Source organism: Halyomorpha halys, unplaced genomic scaffold (genome assembly GCF_000696795.3).
Source record: "Halyomorpha halys isolate HHAL.00 unplaced genomic scaffold, Hhal_1.1 Scaffold838.1, whole genome shotgun sequence".
NCBI classification, from domain to species: Eukaryota; Metazoa; Arthropoda; class Insecta; order Hemiptera; family Pentatomidae; genus Halyomorpha; species Halyomorpha halys.
The window spans coordinates 561903-583356 of record NW_027109924.1 but is presented as its reverse complement, the minus strand read 5'-3'; the positions used below and the strand labels follow the sequence as shown (position 1 = coordinate 583356).

The 21454-nt window shown below is 31.2% G+C and overlaps 1 long non-coding RNA gene across 3 annotated transcripts in view; it reads right to left on the bottom strand.

Moving 5' to 3' along the window:
• LOC106686558 (uncharacterized) overlaps nt 1-21454 on the bottom strand; it is a 77144-nt gene that overhangs the window by 19943 nt on the left and 35747 nt on the right. For all 3 annotated transcript variants that reach the window (XR_002945006.2, XR_010843639.1, XR_001344034.2), the window contains one exon: nt 14974-15176. This is a non-coding gene — a long non-coding RNA (uncharacterized lncRNA). The remainder of the gene's footprint in view (nt 1-14973; nt 15177-21454) is intronic.

Below are 21454 nucleotides of genomic sequence, written 5' to 3'. Positions count from 1 at the left end.
AGTTTGATTCGTCTCCTGTTTCTTTTACATTTTTTTTTCCAGGATTAAGAATTTATATAAAAAATAAATTAAATCTTTGAGAAGAAATTAATTTTTCTAAACTCCATTGAAAAATTGTAAGGAAACGTACATCTCCTAAAAATTGAAATTGTTACATGAATTATTCAACTGTAATTTAACTACATTATACAAAATGGTTCAATACTTTATTTTTAAATAAAAATACATATCATTTAACGTGTTCGTTAAATATAATTGAATTATATTATTTGAACTAAATAAAATTTATCCTGTTATACTAACCTAAATTGTCTCTGCGTTAGAATCAATTTTTTTCTTTCATTACAAAAAAAAAAGTTTTACTGACGTACCACCAGTTAATGTAGGGACAACGTTATTTTCAGATTAGAAAAAAAATTAACATTTAATGTATTAATTAATTTTTAATTGAGACTTCTTTAGTTACCTATTTAAAAAAAAAACTAAGTAATAAATTTCTCGTTTTTGAAAATTTTTAAAATGCAGAAATATTTATTCACTTTCGCCATTTTGTTTAAGTTCAAATAACTACTAACAAAATCAGACTAAAAATTAAGATTTAAAATTTTCTCTAATCACAACAAAGTTAGACGGAAGAATGAACAGTTAGAGGCGGGTTTCCAAGTTAAAATAATAACAATGAACCTTCTCTTTAACAAACTTATTCTAGAGAGGCTTTATCACAGTTACCCAAAACCACTGGTTAATTCTATTCCAAGAATATTCGTTACTTAATTGTTCCTTTTTTGTTAGGTTAAATTCGACTTTTTATTTGTTAATCAATGCCTTACCTTAATTATACTTAATTCTAAACTATGAAATAAATTGGAAAAAAATAATGAGATGAAATTAAAATAAATATTGGCGTGTATAATATGAGAAATTCATTACAAGCATTAGAGAAATTTAGTTTAAGCATTGAATAAAAATCACAATCGAGGAATTTTATCCAAAAAATAATGAGAAGATAGTTTACCATAGATAATGAATCTGAGGAGAAGATGGTTGGGAGTGCGGTCAGTAAATAACATAAATATGTTGAGAGAACTTATCTAATTGTGCTAACGTTTCGGCTAGAGTTTGTAGTATTCGTCAGGGCTACTAGTAGAAGATTTTTGTTTAAGTCTTAAAGTCTAGTCGAAACGTTAGCGCTATTAAATAAGTTCTCTCAACTTATCTATGTTATTACTGACCGCACCTCCAACCATCTTCTCATGTCCAACAAAATTGAAAACGAGGAATTTTGTGCATCAAAATCTCAATACTTGTAATTTTGTCGAGAAACCTAAAACGCACAATATCCTATAATATAAAATTAGTGATATTTGAATGTCTTTCCCATGATTCGGGTATATTTATAGAGGTTTGGCACAATTTGGATCTTGGAATGGAATCAAATATAAAATTGTACAATATCCAATATTGATGATCTGTAACAAAAATTATTAAAGATTTCCACGCCGTATTTGGTATCTTTGCAAACCTTATGGTCGAATAATCCTGTAGATAGTAGGAATTGACCTATTCAAATAATCCTGGTGTAGTTTTTGTGTCTCAAGTAATTTTGTAGGCCTTTTTTGAACATCAATTCATCTCAGGTTTATATGAATCTTTGAAAAGTGCGCATGATACAACGAAATGTTCGTCGGGAATCGGTCCGGAAGTTTTTTTGCGTTTTATTTTGATGTCATTCACTGTAAGAGATGAGTAAAGTATAAAAAAAACAAAAAACAAAAGCACTCACTACAGAATCATCAGAACAGGGGACAGTCCGAGAATACCTGTTGATCCCAGGTAATTACAAGACTGGGTAATAAAACGAGATAAATAATCTGGAGCAATGAAAGTAACAGGATAATGGCGACTGTTATTAAATAAGGAGAGATAGAGCTCGTTACCGGCCCGCCTCTGGATCATCCCCTCCTGGATAATTGTCCAGGAAGTGGGGGGGGCGCTTATGCAAACACTCTTCTCTTTATTACACCTTCCATCTACCTTTTTTTGTCATTTTTTTCTTTATTTTTGCTTATTTCCTGCTTTATTCTTCCCTCGACCTTGGCTGTTCCGCTTCCCAAGACTCCCCTCGCAGTAATTAATACATTATTAAGACACGGGAGAATTCATCGCTGAGGAGATTATATCACTTTTTAAACCCAGGTTTGCTGATCAATATGATTATGATTATGATTACCATAATCAAGCTGATTGTGATACTATATTGAGGAAGACACGCGTATATTTCAATGAAAAATGGTTTATAAATAACAAGTTGCAGAAATATATGGTCATAAACTACCAAACCTAAGCACAAAAAAAAAAAAATAATCATTACGTTTAATAAAGTTTGGCAATACTTCTTCTTGAGTCTGACGTTTTGTTCTGTTGTCTATCGACGTCGAAGGTCCTTGTGGTGCTCCCTGGAATCCGAAAGCCCCGCTCTGCCTTCAGTGTAATTGTTTTCGTGTGAAGCTTTGCCCATGATAGTGTTCCATGTTTTGGGTTGGGTTGCCCCGACGGGATTCAACTGAGGTAGTTCTATCCCGTTGGTAGCATCAGAGGGTTTCGTTTTGGTTCCCCAATACCTAACCTTTATCCAGCCGTACCACAAAGTGGCACGCATTCCTAAGGTGGAAGAAGTGGGAGCAGATGAAGAAGAAGCATTATAACTATGATATATGCGTGGCCTTCATGGCCTTTTCGTGAAAAAAAAAAGAATTTGTCAATGAAGTAACATTGGTGGAGTATCATTTGCGGAGATATTTAGAATCATTTATCATTCCAATAATGATACTGATATAACAGAGGATCATTGTCATTGTTGATTAAGATATTGCAGAGTATTTTCGGGTAGTGGGCCTAATAAAAGTAGATTTTCGTATAGAACCGTGAAACGTAAAACAGTTCCAACACAACGATCCTTGTTCACCAAATTTCAGTATATCACAAAATGAATGGGTCATAACTAACAAATGATTTTTAGTAGGAACGAACGCTAAATTCTACATAAAGTCCTCAGTGTGCCCTCCCTAACATAAATTGTTAGTAGATCATCTTTTGAGTATATTTATTTGATATGATGTTTGAGGGCTTACAGTTTTTAAGGATCACATGAATCTAATATTAAAATTTTTCACAATAGAAATTTTGAGTTGTGCCTCTTTCTTTCTGACGTTTGCGATATTTCGATATTTTAAACAAATCTTATAAAGATTGTTCAATGCTCGATTGCCATTACTCTTTTTTTGAAAGTTTTGAAATGTGACTTAGTTGGTTTTAGTTGTATCATGATAAATTAAGATTCTTTTAATAGTAATTTCGACTTGCTAACCTCTTCCAGTTCTTTTCCAGCATATTTAACACTGGAATTTTTAGATTAATATTGTTAATATACGATTCCTATAGAAAACCTTATTTTAAAACGATTTTATATCAGTGACATTCCTAATTTGACGCGTCCTGAATGTGTAAACCATCAAAAACTTCAAACAATTTTTTTACGATTAAATCGAGTTTACACAATTATTATTATAAACTACATTGTAATCCTATGATACAGTCCTATATTGCACATATAGTCCACATCTTTGACTCCTTACAGATGAAGTTGTGACTACCCGAAGACGGATTCTTTTGCTTACTTGACCAGGCATTTAGCAAATCCAAGATATCTAATTCGTCACTATTGTGAGGACCACCTAATGAATTGACCATCGAAATTAAATTGTTATTCCATCGATTCATTGTTTTAATTTGTTTTATATGTAACTTATTCTAGGGTTGATTCCCTTGGAGTCAACTATTTTCTTGGAACACCCCACTCTATTTGAGAGTTACTTATCGGTCTCTGTCTGCTCCCGACAATTCTCCGTGTCTGTCCACTTAGTTTATTCATTAACCACTAGACATGAAGTAACTTAGCGCTAAGCGATTGCTACTTTGTTTGTGTATGTTTTGAAGTATATTTCAATCTTGATGTACCTTCCTTGTATAACATTTTGTTATACAATAAAAGTAAATTTTAAAGGCTTCACTGTTGTTAAGTTTGTTAATTTACGCAAACCGTACACAAGATGGAACAAATATTAAGAATTTTCTAACTTAATTTGCGAATCCTCCTATAACTGTACAAGAAGATGACCTTGTTTGGAGTTGAAGAATAATACCATTTTTCTTCAATAATTGAAATTCTATATGATATAATATTGAAATTGTATATTTATGAAGAATTTTCATATATTTTTTTATAAAATAATATTTGCAAATAATTTATAGGAAATGGTTTTCATAGTAGGCAATAGCTTAAATAACTACCGTAGTGATTTTTGAATATTTTTCTTTGTTCTGCGATAAACTAACAATTGACCTAAAAAGGGACCGAAAATAATCATTCTAGATCCGGCCTGAGACGTAGCCCTGTTGACTAAGTAAGCATCTGGAAGAAAGGGTTAGGGCGTCTAATGGAAACAAATTAATCCTAATTCTTGGGAGGGGGAAGGACTCTTGGGAGCAAAGTTTAAATTAAGGATTGGCTAAAGTTTTAATGGGCGGGTATTTAACTTCTTTCTTTATCTTCCACAGTTTGTTTCGTCCTTTGGAGGATGGCATTGTGACCTGGCAGTTCTGGAGGGTCGTCAAAGGGAAAGGCTTCGTTGCTGATAAGGGTTATCGCAAGGTTTCGGGACAAAGCGATGGTAAGTCAATAATACAGTCTTCTCAAGCCTGTCGTATCGAAGGCTTTCATTTAAGGAAAATCTTAATAAGTTAACTTTTTGTTTGTATCTGCATGAGTTTCAGGGTTCGATACAGTTATTAAGCTTTTACAAAACGTTTAACAGTTTAACTATTTTACAAAAACATTTTTTTTGTTTTACATCTTTATTGAAATTTACATCTGTAAATAATAATTCATCCAGTAAATTTGATGTAAGATCATCATCATATGATACAGGTGTGTAGAGAAACTACCCATTGGTAGCACTCTAATCATACTTCTACATTATAAGGACTCGAGGCCATTTTTTTTTTCAGGACCCTCAGAGGATTAATGAAAGAGGAAGAAAGGTTACAAACTAGTTGGTTCGGGTGATTAGAAAGTTTATAATGGAAAGATTGATACCTAGTTCGGGCTAGATCGGTTACATATGGAACATTAAGGTTTTTATGGGTGATTTTATTTGTGACAAAGTAAGGAGCATAGAGTATTTTACGGAGGATTTTGGATTGTAAGGGTGGGATACAAGAGGAATTCGAAGGTTCAGTGGAACCCCAAAGTTCAACTCCATATGTCCAGATTGGCCTTATTACTGTCATTTAGACCAGTCTTTTGTAATAGTAAGTGCTGTGATAGTTGGAATTGACGTGTAATTTCCTGTCTTTTAAGTTTTGTGTGAGGATTCCAGGTTAGTCGTTTGTCCAGATGTAGTCCAAGGTTACAGATCTGTTCTAAAGTAAAGGTGATTTTTTGGAATTTATTTTTATTCTCCAATTTCGGCACCATTCTTCGAGGTTTGTGATATGAAATTGGAGAGTTTGGAATGAAATCAAAGGGTTATTATTAAGTGCGAGCACACATATGTCATTGGCATAAGTGGTGAGAATAGTGTTAGGATTGGTTGGGATGTCAGCTGTAAAGACTGTATAGAGTATGAAAGTTAAATATGAAATTTATCAAAAGAACCTTTTAATAAAATCTTCCTTGAAGATTCTAAAGTTCTGTTTATATAAGTTCTCGCTAAAACTATTGAAATTAATGATAAAACTTCATCCGAGAGCATTTTAAATATTGCTACTTTGCTTGAAGAGAAAAACAAAATTATTTTATTTTGTATTTTAGTATTCTATACTATTGTAGCTTAGAGGCAGTTAATAGAAGGCACTACTATATAATAGAAAATAATAATATAATAATAAAGATAAGTGGTAGTACTTTTGGAAAATGTCCATTTCAAAATATAACCAATCTTTTTTTTTTGGAGGTATTGCACTATACAAGTAAAGTAGCGTTTTAAGTACTCACATAACTGTGCGACAGAAAAATATCCAGAAAAAGCAACAATATTATTTTTTTTAAATAAATTAAAAGCCTTATACATATTAGTTCTGTTCCAACAACCACTTCTGACTGTCCGGAACTGCACACGGAGCATGCGCAGTAAAGTAGGGTGGGAAACACCCAAAACAGTCAGAAATGGTTGTTGGAACAAATCTCCTATGAACCAGATAATGGAGTAAAGGAAGATATACAAAACATAAAACTAAGAATATAATTTAAACTTTTAGAATAAAAAATATTTATTAAAATAGTTCTATGGAGAACATTTATATAAAAGTTTTGGATAATAAAAAAGTTGTGATCGTCTTGTAACTGGCCAACAGAAGTGGAACTTCATTTCATTTCTGGTCCTATCTTTTCCACTTTTTGGCTCGCTATCTCGGTGTAGCGTCAGAATACAATTTTGATTTATAGCTCAATGCAAAGAGTATGAAATGCTGAACATTTCCCTCACTTACATTTTGTAGCTATGATTTTTAGTTTTCGAGATACTTAAATTTTGCTTCACGCTAAATCAATTTACTCTGGTATAATTTTGTTGTTGATTTCACTTCAAATATTCTGAAAAAAACGCTTCGACAGTAAAAAGTTCTAACAGTGAAGATCTTGAAGAAACTTTTACTCTAAAAAAAGAAAGTAATAACTTTAACTAAATTGTATTATATACAATCTAAAAGCATTCTTGAAAAGTTTTCGAGTTAAAGATAATTCTTGAACTCAAAAACTTTTCAATTATTATAACGTCTAGAAAAAATTAATATATTAAGTTTTCAATTTAAAAAATATTGATAGGATTCAATCAACTTTCGCTGTTGAATCCTAATTAATTTGTAAACATTTGAGTTTTTAACAACTTTTTTTGAAAGACTCTAATAATTATGCACTTAGGAGAACTTTTACGTGATTTTTTTTCTTTACTCTAAAGTCTGTTCAATAATATTATCGTTTCAACTGTTATCAGAAGTATTTTTCAAAAATTGTTGGCAAAAATTTTTAAAATAATGCTTTTTATTGTAAAAGTTGTATTTATACTTGATGAGTATTTGATAGTGCGTATTTCTACACACCTGATCGGGGGGAGGGATGGAAAAGATCCACTCCCTTGAACTAAATATAGACAATCGACTAACTTGGAATCCTCAAACAAGACTGAAGAGACAAGAAACTGGACGTCTATTCCAACTGTTAAACATTTATTAAACAAATGGTTCACGCTTCCAATCCATTGCAAAAGACTGATCTACAAGACTACAATAAGATCTATCCGGACGAATGGAACTGAGCTATGAGGCTCCAATAAACTACTGAATTGCTTCTGAATACAATCCTTACAATCCAAAATTATCAATGCTCCTTACTTTGTCAGAAATTAAATCATCCAATCAGACCCTTAATGTTTCATTAGTAGCCGATCGAGCCCTAATATAAAGATATCAATCCTTACATTCTAAACTCCCTAACCACTCAAACCCACTAGTTTCTAGCCTTGCGTCTTCTTCTATTCCTGACAATCATCCGAGACGCCTGAAAAGAAGATGGCCTCGAGAGCTTCTAATGTAGAAATTTTTTGGAGTGCTACCGCTGGGTAGTTTCTCATTGTAACACTAACATCACATTTACGAGATATATTTTTACGTAATGCAGTTGTAAATATATGAATGAATATATAGAAAAAAAATCGACCTCTTGAATAATATAAGTACTCCATATTATAAGGATCCAATACATTAAATATCCAGTAGGAGTTGAATGTTTTCAAGAAGTTAAAGTATAAACAAATAAATTCGCTTGCACAAATATAAGAAAGTACACGAGAACTTATACTTAGCTTGAAACATATCTCCCAAGATGTTAAGTAGATAATCCTCATTATTTCTCCGTGAAACAGAACCCATTAGTTTGAATAAAGCCTACCTTATTTGCCACTTCCTCACTATTCCCCGGTTGCGGCAGTCACACATTTCGGTTAATTATTGAGCCGGTAAAGTGCGGATGTCGGTGAAGGTAAACTGCTACTCGAACAACTGCTTGCTAATAAATTACATAGAACAAGGCTTTTCCATTTACACTTTCGACGTAGAATAGGTAGAGCTTAATTATTAATATAAACTTCCTAAAATGTAACGTTAGGAACAGATAACATGGTACTATCCATAGTTTATAGTTTATATTGTATAGTTCGGTTCCTGCTGTATAGTTCGGTATTCATGAATGCTAATGTTCAACACTGTTGGAATGTATCATACTTCTCCAACTCTCTCATATTTTTTTAATATATTAATTTCATGAATGGAAGAAGAACTTCCAAATTTTTACTCAATTAATAATATTTAAAATACTTCTTAAAATCCTCAATGCTCCTTACTTTATAAAATCATACAAAAAGACCATATGTAACCGATCTAACCCGAACCTGATATCAATCCTTCTTTAATAAATCCCCTAACTACCCAAACCCACTAGTTTCTAAGCTTGCTTCCTCATCCATTCCAGACAATCCTCTGAGGCACCAGAAAAGATGATGACCTTCGAGACCTTTTAATGTAAAAACGTGATTAGAGTGCTACAAATGGGTAGTTTTTTACATGCTTGTATCACTCCATTATAAACCTACAGCAAATTTACTAAATGTTAATTGTAAATCTCAATAAAAATATTTAAAAAAATCATTACAATTAAAGTAATACAAATAGATATGCATATTTCTCTGGAACAATAATACCTAGCAGAATAACGATCAAAACGATCAGTTTTAAACGTTCTGGTTCTTGATGCTTATTTAGTATTGAATTCTGAAGAGGATGAGAGAGATATGTGAAGAATGGCAGCATAGATTTCTAGTTTGCATGCAAACATTATCGTTTCAAAATTAACTGTCGGCAATATTACATGCAACTTTGTTAGATTTTATTAATGGAATTTAATTGAAGTGTTTATTTGTTTTTTTTTTATTTACTTTAAATCCCCCAAGGGTACATAGGGTTTGATGAAAGAGGGTAACACGAATGGGTAGAATCTCTTATACTCCATTGCAAATGCATTTTAAAAAGTGTTTGCAACCTGAGAAGCCCGATACATTCCCTACAACTGAGACCCTTTTATTGCATGTTAATAGTTTTGTAAAGCAAATTGTGAAAGATTTTGGAAACATGTGATGTAATCATATAATATAATTTATAACAGTACAAAATTTAGTCCCTAAAGAAGCAAGTAAAGGAGAGAGAGAATTGTTGTTTTTCACGATTCTATGGTTGACGATCGACGTCTCATGCGCCGCTGATGTGTCCGCTCCAAGGGTGCCGCGTCTTCTTCTCACGTCTTGTTCTGGATTTCTATGAGGTTGTGTTGGTGTAACTTTAACCGTTCCAGTGGCTCTTCCAACGAACGCTGACCAGCATAAAAAAAGGTGTCATTGATGGTCGAAAGGGTGACCAGGCTGTCGAGGCAAGACGTGCGCCTATGACTTCAGATTGCGACATGTGATTCACAGTGTATTAATTTCATATTGAGGGGGGCACCAAAATGTGATTGATTAAATTTATAAAAAGTGTAAATCCGACAGAGAGAATAAGAAAAAGGGCATAAAACGACTGAAAATTGGATGTGGATTGATTCTGCTATCTGCTGTCAGTAACCAGTCTCAATGTCTGGAAAAGTGGGTTATAGCTTTCTTGCTTACGAACCGAATACTCCATAACTTACCGCTGTTTGAAAAGAGAGATTTAGGAATACGACCTTATTCATCTGTAGAGAATAAGGTCGTATTCCTAAATCTACAAAGGAAAGCGAGGAAAATGGAAAAATATGTTTTACCAAGACTGAGAACTTCACTCGATCACTTGCTAGAACCCACTCATAACATAAACATCTATGCCAATTTTCTGGAGCAAACAATAAGCACCGCCACGCATCGCCAATCATAGGCGTTATTACTGCTAGAGGACCCAATTCTGAGTCAGACCTTTTCTGGTAAAGATTAAATATAGAGAGCGCCTAGACAATATAAAACAAGGGTAATCAATTTGGAAGAGAATACGCAATTAAGAATAATTTAAAGACCCAGAAAACTCAAATAACATAAGTAGAAAATGAAAAGTTGATCGAAGAACTAAGGTATGAAGAGTCAGTTAAAAAAGAATAAGCAAAAATTAGTTGAGTTAGAGAGGAAATGGCAAATGAGGTAAAAAAAATGAGGAGATGGATGGTTTGATGAGGAATTTTACGAAGCGTTACCAGTAAGAAATGAGCAAACATTAATTATTTTACAGCGCACTAGCAGGCAGGGCATTGCGAACTGTCGTGTGAAACGTCGTGGAGCTAAAAATGGTTATGCGTAACAAAAAAGTTATAATAAATAACAATTTTCTTCAGAATGAAGAAATCATGTAAAAATTTAACTATAAAGTTAGGTAACCAGATTTTTTTTTTTTTTAAATGGACTATATTTTCGAAATTGACGGCTCATATTTTGCTTACCACAAAAAATTTGAATATGATATCAACCTATCAACATTTTTCAATGAAAATAACAAAATGCTTATTACTATAAACCATAGAAACATATAATTAAACGGACTCTCCATCTTAGTAACATTTTTAGTTTATTTTTATTATGTAAAAATATTAGTTTTCGATATTAAGATCATGAAACTTTGATATTTGTGTATTTTTTTTTTCGGTCGCTCAAACCGGCCTTCTCCACGCCTGCCTATCTTGGGCTTTTACTATGTACCCCAAACTTACCAGTTTGTTGATCCCTTTCGCATCTTTGTTTATTCTATCTATCTGTAGCGTGTAAGTAAGAAGTTCAGCTACAATCCACTAGAGTGCAGCACCTCGAGACTCTCCTAAGCTCTTAAATGTATATATTACTTTCATTTATAAAAACATATTATTTATTATATGTTACATATTATTTATTATATGTTACATATTATTAATTGTTGTACATACTACTTAGCAATGTCGATAAAGTAATAAATAAAAGATGCCAAAATAACACACGAAACTACCTCAGGCAGATAAGACCGTTTCTCGGTCACAGCCGTATGCAAAGCGACGACACATCATATTATTCGATTCACTTCAGTACTGTACGAATCCGTTATTCAACACGTTAACACCTGCCCGCCCCCCCCCCTCCCTCTCCGGTGCGTTGGCAAGTTTTTATTAGATTTAAGTTTGTTAAATTCAGAAATAAAGTGTGCTCCAACACATTATACACTTTTATAAATACTGACAACAAAAATATTACACTCCAAAGGACTCCTTAGAATGTAGATGTTCTACAGTAAAAGGAGAAAGTTCATTGTTTATAAATACTCCATTAAAATGTTGTAGGGGTTTTGGAAAAAAAAAAGCCGTATGCACTAGACCTATAAATAAGGGTCCTAAAGAACCACTAATTGATCATAAAAAACACAGACCCACACCCTCTACTTGAAATAGTTTAGGTTTATAGTTAAACCTGATTTCTAAATGGTTGTTATTTTTTGTTCACTCTTGACATGATCTCTCTCCTCGAACTGTTATCCCTTTGTAAGCTTTAGCTTACCCTAGGCGGCTAGCTACTCTCCGGGGCTTACAAACCCCCTTCGCCTCTGTCTGAATAGTACCCAGCAGGACGAAAGCACCTTCCTTTATGACTCTGGTGGCTAGCTGAACCTCCAGCTCTGCATACCTTCCCGGTGTTTATCGGAATAGTACTCGGTAAGATGAGGTTACCATCCTCTGAAATACAGCGGTTGTTGCCCGATAGTCTCATCCTATCTAGTCATCTTCCTTGGCAACTCCCCTACCTTTATAAACTAAGCACGCATTTTCGGGGCCTTCTGGACAAGCAGAATAATCAAGAAAATAACCACCTCGACACATCCAGCTGATTTTTGTCCTCCCACGTGGTCTCATGTCTATAATACTGGCATTCATTGTTGTGTAGAGGCGTCCTGATGGATTGCTACTAGCCACCCATCTTAACCTCATTGCCATCATATCATAAGATATTAACTGACCAGTCTCTGCAAGCAGTCCTCTGTTAGTTATCCTCCTCCATGTGTTAAGGTCTGTAACTTAATCGCTTAACAAATCGCTCCTGTAATTGTACAGAGAACTTTCCGTTTCTATACATCTAATTATAATTAAACTTATATTCCTATTAAAAAATCAATATTTTTCCAACATCCCTATTTCGATGTTTACAGTTACGTTACCTAGTTTAATGAGAAAATTCATAAGTTCAAAAATATATAATTTTTTAATTATATTTAAAATTTTTAAGTTATATTTATTTTTAATTCAAAAACTTTCTCATTCTTTTTTTTTCTGAAAACCTTTAGTACTATATTTTTTTTTCTAGCACTCTACTGAAATCAGACCGAAAGCGATTTCTGAAGCTTTAGTTCGTCCTCTAATATGAAGATTAAATCTTATCAGTAAATGTAAGGGAGTTGCAAGGAGAGATGCGATTTTGATGACGCCATTAAGAAGTTTTCGTAGAGATTTAGCTCATCAGTTCTCCTTCTCTTCTGCATTAATGAATATTCTAAAGGACAGTGGCTGCTTTTATATTCACACTCAGCGAAAATTTTCCTCGAAGATTGCTCAGCCGCAATTACGCTGATGTAGCAGATATCTCCGTTGTGAGGATCGCATACAGATGGAGCTAGTGGCAGTTTATTCAGAAAGGACAGTTCCGTTTTAGCGATTACGAACGGACAGGTGCAGTTGGTAATTATATATTAGGAAGCTATAATTAAGAGTATTAATAATTTCCACCGTCCTTGGCAGGAGATGAATATATTATTATCAATGAATACATTATTCATAATGGAGAACCTTATTTGATAAATGATATAGTCTTGGAACACTGATAACATCTTAAAATGTAACTGTTGGATGATGCGTTTATATACAGTGCCAATGATGGTTGTTTGGACTAACAAATGATTTGGTCCTGTCAAAGTTGACGTATTCACTAAGATAGTACGCATTAGGTCAGGCATTATATTCCAAAACTAGCCATACTCGTTAATAAACTATCACGAGATAAAAGAATTTCTTCCAAAAAAAATTAATTGGGTCAAAATTTTATTTATTATTATTATTATTTTTTTTTTCTTTTTTGAAGAAGTTTAAAACTAGGATCAGCGTCCTTCCACTCCGATGTCTTATACTTCATTGAATAAAACTAGGGGGAAAAGAATGATATTATTATTTTTTTTTTTAATTAAAACACAAGAAGTGAGTTCATACGTTGCAGAAAAATAACACCGAAACGTCCGCTTTATATATAAAAAAATGAAATAATAACGAAAATACTTAAATATTGAAAGTATTGTAAGTATTGTCCACTAATTATTTATTTATTTATTGATATTAACAACTGTATTAAAAATATATGGAACATGTAAATTTGATGTATTAATGGCATGGTGCAGACACGTGAAGAATCTACCCATTGACAGAACTCCAATAATATTTCTAGAGAAGATTTCGAGGCCATCTTCTTTTCAGAGGCCTAGAATGATTATCAAGTAATGAAGGAGAAGCCAGGTTAGAAATAAGTTGGTTTGGGTGGCTGAAAAGTATATCTGGTTCTGGCCAAACCGACAACGTATAGAACATTAAGGTCTTTATGGATTACTTGATTTGTAAAAAGGAGCATTAAGAAATTTGGATTGTAAGGATTGGATACGAGAGGAATTCGATGGTTCGAGCTAAAAAGCTCAACTCCGCAATTCCAGATAGGCCTTATTATAGTCGTATAAATGAATCATTTGTAATTAGTTGGAAGTTTAAACCATTTGTCTAGTTCTGTTGTTATAGTCGGAATCGACGAGAAGTGTCCATTCATTTCAGTCATGTATGAGGATTCCAAGTCAGTCCTTTGTGCTATGCATGGTAGGTAGCGGATCTGTCCAACAAGAATAAGTAGGGTGTTAAAGGATTCTGTGGGGCAAAAAGTCATGGGTCTACGACGAAGGTTAAATGTGATTTAGTAAGATTTAATATAATTTATTTTAATCTTCTAGTTTTGACACCTTTCTCCAAGGAAGGCAGGATTGAAGAGTTTACAACAAAAGAGTCATTATTCACTAATGATAGACATGTTTCATCGGCATACATGGTTAGGATATTAGGATGAGTTGGGATGTCAGCTGTAAAAACTGTATAATGAATAGGACCAAGGATACTACCCTGAGGTACACCAGCAGATTGAGGAAAGAAAGTGATGAATATGCGCTTTTGTGACTTACTTTGACTAATCTGTCAGAGAGATAAGAACAGGTCCATTAATTAAAAATAATTATTTATAAATTTTCATTCTGGCAAGCAAAATGAAACCTTTAACGAAGCAAACTTAATTTTTTATTTATTTAATGTGATTTACAACTGTACAAGTAATAAATACAATAAGTAAATATGTTGTATGTTTCATTTACACTTGAAAATCTTGTGAATGAACCACCCATTGGTGGTACTCAAACTTAATTAATGATTAAGTTTGGCCATCATCCACAAATATATGCAGATAACCAATACTCTATCTAAACACAATGAATAAACAACATGAGATCAATACATTTAAATTTTACATTTTCAAAAGATAGAATATGTGATTGTGCACCGCCAAATACTGGAAAGTTTCAAAACTTTTTTATGATTATATCTAAATATTTTTGGTTTTGTATTATTAAAAAATAAAAATTGATAATAAAAATAAATAAAATACCGTTTAAAAAGTTTGAACGTTTAACCCCAGGCAATAAAATATCTTGGGGGACAAAATTGGAATCAAAGTTTAATATTTTATTTCAATACATTATTATATTTATTCATAAAGACGAACACATAAACGATACAAATTATATATCAGTTCATACCTGACATTAGATTAAATATGCACTGATACAGTGGGAGGTTCCTCAACCACTTTGATCTCTAATGAACTGGAGGATTCCCCATCCAAGTTAATTACTTCAGGAATTTCATCTACCTTAGCTACTCAAGCCTGAATTCCTCGTCTGTCTGAATCCGGTTTAATATAAATGTCATCTCGCGATTTCCAACTCAGGATTTAATAAATCTGAAAAAAAAAAAAAGAAAAAAGAATGTTATACACCTTTGAACGAAAAAATATATTGGAAATATGACTTAAGTAAATATACCGTATTTGAATATAGATTTCGAAAAATCTTTGTGAACATAGATTATTAAAAGCTTTTATTTTCCTATAGACTGTAGATCGGAAAATACTTGAGAGGACATAACAAAAGTAAAAGGAAGTTGACATATAATAGATCCATTCAGTACAGGAACTCATAAATCATATAATCAATAAAAATCAAAAATATATTTCTGATAAAATATTGATTTTCTTTTTATATAATTAGATATAGTGAAAGTAGTCTTCCTTGTTAAAATATCTTTATTTTGTTGATTCATGAACAATGTTACAAGGCTATCACCCCTTCATCAACTATTTGCTATGTTGTCATATTGCAGCATAATTCCAAGATTGTCCAAACATTTGCTATTAATATTAATCATACGCACTTTAATCAAACCATATAAATAACTTCTTAATATTTAGGTTCTTAGTGGATGTGTATTCATTAATATTATTCGAAGTAGTGAAAGTACTCTTCCTCGTTAAAATTTCTTTATTTTAATGATTCATTAACAACGTTTCGTGGCAATCACTCCATCATCAGGTTACTTATGTTGTCATATTGCAGCATGATTCGAAGATTATGCAAAAATTTGCTATTAATATTAATCATACGCTCTTTAATCAAACCATATAAATAACTTCTTAATATTTAGGTTCTTAGTGGATGTGTATTTATTAATATTATTAGATGTAATGAAAGTACTCTTCCTCGTTAAAATTTCTTTATTTTAATGATCATTAACAACTTTTCGTGGTTATCACTCCATCATCAGGTTGCTTATGTTGTCATATTACAGCATGATTCGAAGATTATGCAAAAATTTGCCATTAATATGAGTCATGCGCTCTTCAATCAAATCATATATATATATAACTTCTTAATATTTAGGTTCTTAGTGGATGTGTATTCATTAATATTCTTAGATGTAGTGAAAGTACTCTTCCTTGTTAAAATTTCTTTATTTTAGTGATTCATTAACAACGTTTCGTGGCTACCACTATCTGGGCTCTTTCACTACATTTAATTATGCTGCAACATGGCAATACAGAAAATAATGTGATGATGGGATGATAGCCACTAAACGTTCTATATGAATCATTAAATAAAGAAATTTTAACAAGAAAGAGTACTTTCACTTCATATCATATTAATGATACCTCATCCATCAAGAACCTAAATATTATAACATATTTTTTACAAATTTATTAATTTTTGTTATGGAATTTTACACATTTTAAAGTATTTAGATATCGTATAGCAAGCTACCATTATTATTTTCTCCTTTTTTATATAACTACAATCATTTCTTATTTAATTAGTTAACCAGGATTAAAAATAAAATAAAAGTTGTACATTTCTGTACTTACACTATACAATTATACAATAATTTTACTTCTTTATTAAGCAGAGATATAAAAAATAATGTCTAAAAATTTAACAAAACATTGCCCATATTTAATAACAACATAAAGACAAAAACTATTTATTTATCTAAAAAGTATTTTTAATAACCCATATTTGTTGGATGGGGTGGTTATGTAATTTTTATTTTATTTTAATAAAGGATTACTGAGAGGATTGGGTCAACCGGGATCCCAAAACTATAAATATTCTGAAAGTTATATAATATATATATATATAAATAGTTGACCGTATAATTTCAAATTATAGAGAAGATGGTCAGGGTTGCGGTGAAAAAAGAAACATAAATAGTTAACAACTCTTTATTTTCCGAAGTTTCGCCCCACTTTGTAGATCTTCATCAGGACTGTTTCAGTTGAGGTAAATTTGAAACTGTTTCGAATTGACCTCAACTGAAACAACCAAGGTGTATCGTTTAACACATAACTTGAAGGTATAATTTGTTTGAAATGCTGCGAAGTTGAGGCCAACATCTAAATTTCTGAAACTTACTATTATTATATTTTTTGAGATGCTGAATCAGAAATAATATTTTGAATGACTCTATAAACACCTCTTAAGTAGTTTACTGTTTTTGTTTCTCTTGTGACCGCAAACCAAGACCATCTTCTCCATAATTCTGAAACTTAATTCAAAATTCTATCTTGGTATTTTTATATTCATTTCTTAGATAGTCATAAAGACCATATATTCGGAAGTATCACGATATATATTCCTGCGATCGAAAAACTCATTCTGTAAAAGTTAAGTAAAAATCCTTCCCCACAAAATTCATTAAGTAGATAGACAAAAAGAGTTAATATTAGTGTATAAGATCTTATAATAAGTTATTAAAGAAGAAGTATACCCATACTGCGGCATGGTATTTGTAACAACTGAAGGCGCATATATAAAAATAAAACCAGTATATCACACACAAGCCTATTTTAAATATTTTATTTCTATAATGGCATTAAATATTTTATTTCTACAATTTTTTTCATAAAATTATAAATTAAAAAAATTATAACTTTATTTTAGCAAAGGTTTCACTAAATTTTATAATCAAAATCGTTAAAAACAAAAATGATGCCGCTGCTGAAAAGCGATGAACAGCCTTCAGGAAACAAGCGAAAATTTCGAATCAAGGACTCGGAAAAAGCTATTCATTTGAAAATATCGTCCTTAAAAAACTCGCTACTTAAAATGAGTGTTGAACAATCTGAAATATTAAATTAGGAAGAAAACTATCTCAGAAATTGTAATATCAAATATCTCAGTATTAAAAATAAATTATACTTATTAATAGTTATTTTTGTGTCTCCTTAAATGAAATTTATTCACAAGAGTATCATTTGTCATGCTGATAAGTTGGAAAAAAATATCGGTCATCTCTCCCTCGCCCCCTTCCAAAAAGAAAAAAAGAAGAATAAGGTACTGTCTAAGCGAAGTAAAATATATCTCGTATACATGAATGTTTTAACAACATTTCATGCCAACTCTCCATATTGCTCCCCCCCCCACGATATCCTCAATTTTCTAATTTCCAGCCGCCTGAAATTTCAGCTAAAATACTCGTTCGTGCCGGCAAGATATATTTGTTATCAAGGCCTGAATGGATCTATCACAGGCCATTTTTATCTCCCATTTGACAGAAATCTTTGAATATTTATAGGTACAACAGTCAGTGACCTGCGATCGGTCTCTGATAGTTTAAACTTTTAGGGTTTTTTGATTCCATCAAAGATATGATACATAAGTCATATTATTTGAACTAATCATGTTACTATATCTACAATTAATAAATTAACCTGTATGATTATTTAATTTTAAATTATATTTAATGGAGAAAGGAGAACATATTATTTTAGTAAAACAGTTATATAATAATAATCCTCCAAATTTGTGAATTTCGGATAATATCATAAATTCGAAACAAATACCCTACAAAAAATATAGCGAATTTTTAAACAGTCATTTTATTTCTTTAAATATATCTACACTTCTAGTACATTCATATAAATTAGTGTATATTTCGTTTAAATGAAAGTAAAAATCGAAACTAATTTGGTAATTAATAGGAAACAAAGAGTGCTTGAAAAAAAATACCAATAGATCAAGTCCCCAATATTTCATGAAACACTTATTAAACATCATCTCTTAACTAATGATGGATCCAAATGCCATGATGCTGACCAACCCCCTTATTTATCTTCTGACTGTCGTAAAATACTTTTATTTTTCATTTAATGAAACCTCTTTTTCTGTTTTGAGTGAATATAGAAATACTTAAAGCAAGGTTTAAAAAAAAAAAAAAAAGTATTCATTTTTTGTTATTTATTTATTCTTTGAGAAAATTACATCCAATATGGTCAGACCAGATGACAGCATCTATAGCTCTATGTCAAAATATCATACAGAAATGATAAACATAAAATGAAATATGAGTTATTTATCTGTTGATGATTAGGGCGCTGTCTAGGCTACTACGATTTATTAATTAATTTCTAGCGGTAAAACAAATAATTCAATTAACAACATAGAATTTTTTATAAAAAATAAATTTTAAAAAAATTGAAAATTTAAATGTTGATATAAAAAATACAGCAGGTATGACTGCCTTTATTTTCGATGTCTCTTCTAAATCTATTAGCTCCTGTAAGTTATCACGTGACATATACACTGTCCTCTCATACTTCCAATTTCGTATTAAAATTCCTCAATTGCGTTTAAGTAAGGATTAAGACCCGACCTAAAAAAATAAAAAATATATGTATCTAAAAAGGTTGATTTATGAAATACCGTTGTTTAATACATGTCACATATTAAAAAAAATTTACGCAATCAAGTCATGAATTGTTCAATAGGTAAATTCAAATTTATGTATTGAAAACTCTATAAAGCTATCATCTCGAACAGCCCTGATGAAACCCTACAAATTGAGGCGAAAAATTGAAAAATAAATAGTTGTTAACTATATTCTTGTTCTGTTAGACCGTAACCCTGATCATCTTCTTCGTATTTGTAAATTAAAATGGTTTAAAAATAATCTACAAAAATGAGATTAAAATTGTACATTAAAATAAAATATTAATATCAATAACTTGAGTTAATATCAATATCATTACATTAATTCATATTAGTTTGTACATTTATTAGCTTATTTCGAGAAATATTTTAACTTATAATGATCTAAATTCTATAATCATAGAAACTATGATAAAAAAAAAATAGATCTTTCTTATTAATTATTCTTTTAATTTTTAACTGATATCGGAATTTTTTTAAATCGTTCATTGCTTAATTCATAGTAATAAGATAATATTTTGTTATTCTTTTTTTATAGTATTAATTGTTTTGAATTTAGGTATTGTAATTGATTTGTATCTAGTGAATATAAGAGTATTACATAAATATTATCATTTTATTTTACATTGCATTAGGAATCAGTTAAGCTCATAAAGAAATATGTATATACATATATCCACATGGCCTTACCCAGCGAGGGGCAGCTTCCCCCTTACCACCCCCCCCCCTTGAGGAGAAACAAATTATTAATTAAATAAAAAAAATTATTTGTTTTCAAGCAAATAATTCTAATAACTTATAAAGAACTGTTATATGTATATTATATAAATATATATATAATTTTCTTAAAATTTTGGTTTCATTCGCTTTGTTCCGTGCTTAAATGTCACAATCTGAAAAACTATGGTTTGCCAACCCTCTTGTTTTAATCCTGATTAAGCTTTTGTATATAGATATGAAAGTAGAACTTATTATTAGAATGAAATATAATGTGGGTGATTTATAAGAATATTTCATTTTAAAAATGAAAATAGTTCCACTGCACTAATTTTTTTCTGAAAATGTAGCAATACAGTAGGTTTGATGTGCCTGAGACACGTTAGGTAAATAATTAACTAATTTATTATAAAGAAAATATTTATAAGAAAATTTTCCTTTGTCATCGGAAAGGCGTATCAGCTATACTATACTGTATAACTAACTATCCCACACTTGGATCGCACCGAACGGAATATAGTAGGATAAAGATTTTTTTTTCTTTTAATACTGGAATAAATAACTATCTATTTCACAAGAATATATTTATATATTTTTCTTTTTCTCTTTCATAGGAAATCTATGCAGAAGGAGTTTATTTAAAAAGTGTAGATACTCCATGCGAAACCACATACTATTGAAGTTAACATAAGATTGTGTTATAGTACTATACCAAAAATGTTAAAAAAAAAAAAAGATGGCCGAGACAAAAAATATAAAATACAATAGTTAAAATGATGCAATTAGAACAAGTGGTTAGAGAAGACAACTAATTATTTAATACAATAAATTACCAAAACTAAAAGTAAATGTATATAAATACAGGTAATTAAATTTTGAACTGGAATAAAACATAATTAAAATAATTGTTATTATAGAAGTATAGTTGGGGTACGTACGATGATCACATTTGGGCTAACTTTATTAGAGATGAAGTGCACCAGCTGTTTTTCGATGATTTCAGATTCCTTAAGTGGACATGTTCCTCCGTGCGTTATACAGGTTTTTATTAAATTGAAACTTTGTTGATCGAACATGGTCCAGTCGAAAAGTAAGTGATTAAAAGTTAATGGAGTTTGTCCGTCACAATTACAGAAATCAGTGTTTATAAATTTGAAATCTCTTAAAATAGTGTTTGGACGGACCATGTTCTGTCAGTAGTTAAGTCAGTTTGTAATGTGTACTTATTATTTTGAAGGTATGTTAGTTATATATATATATGTAT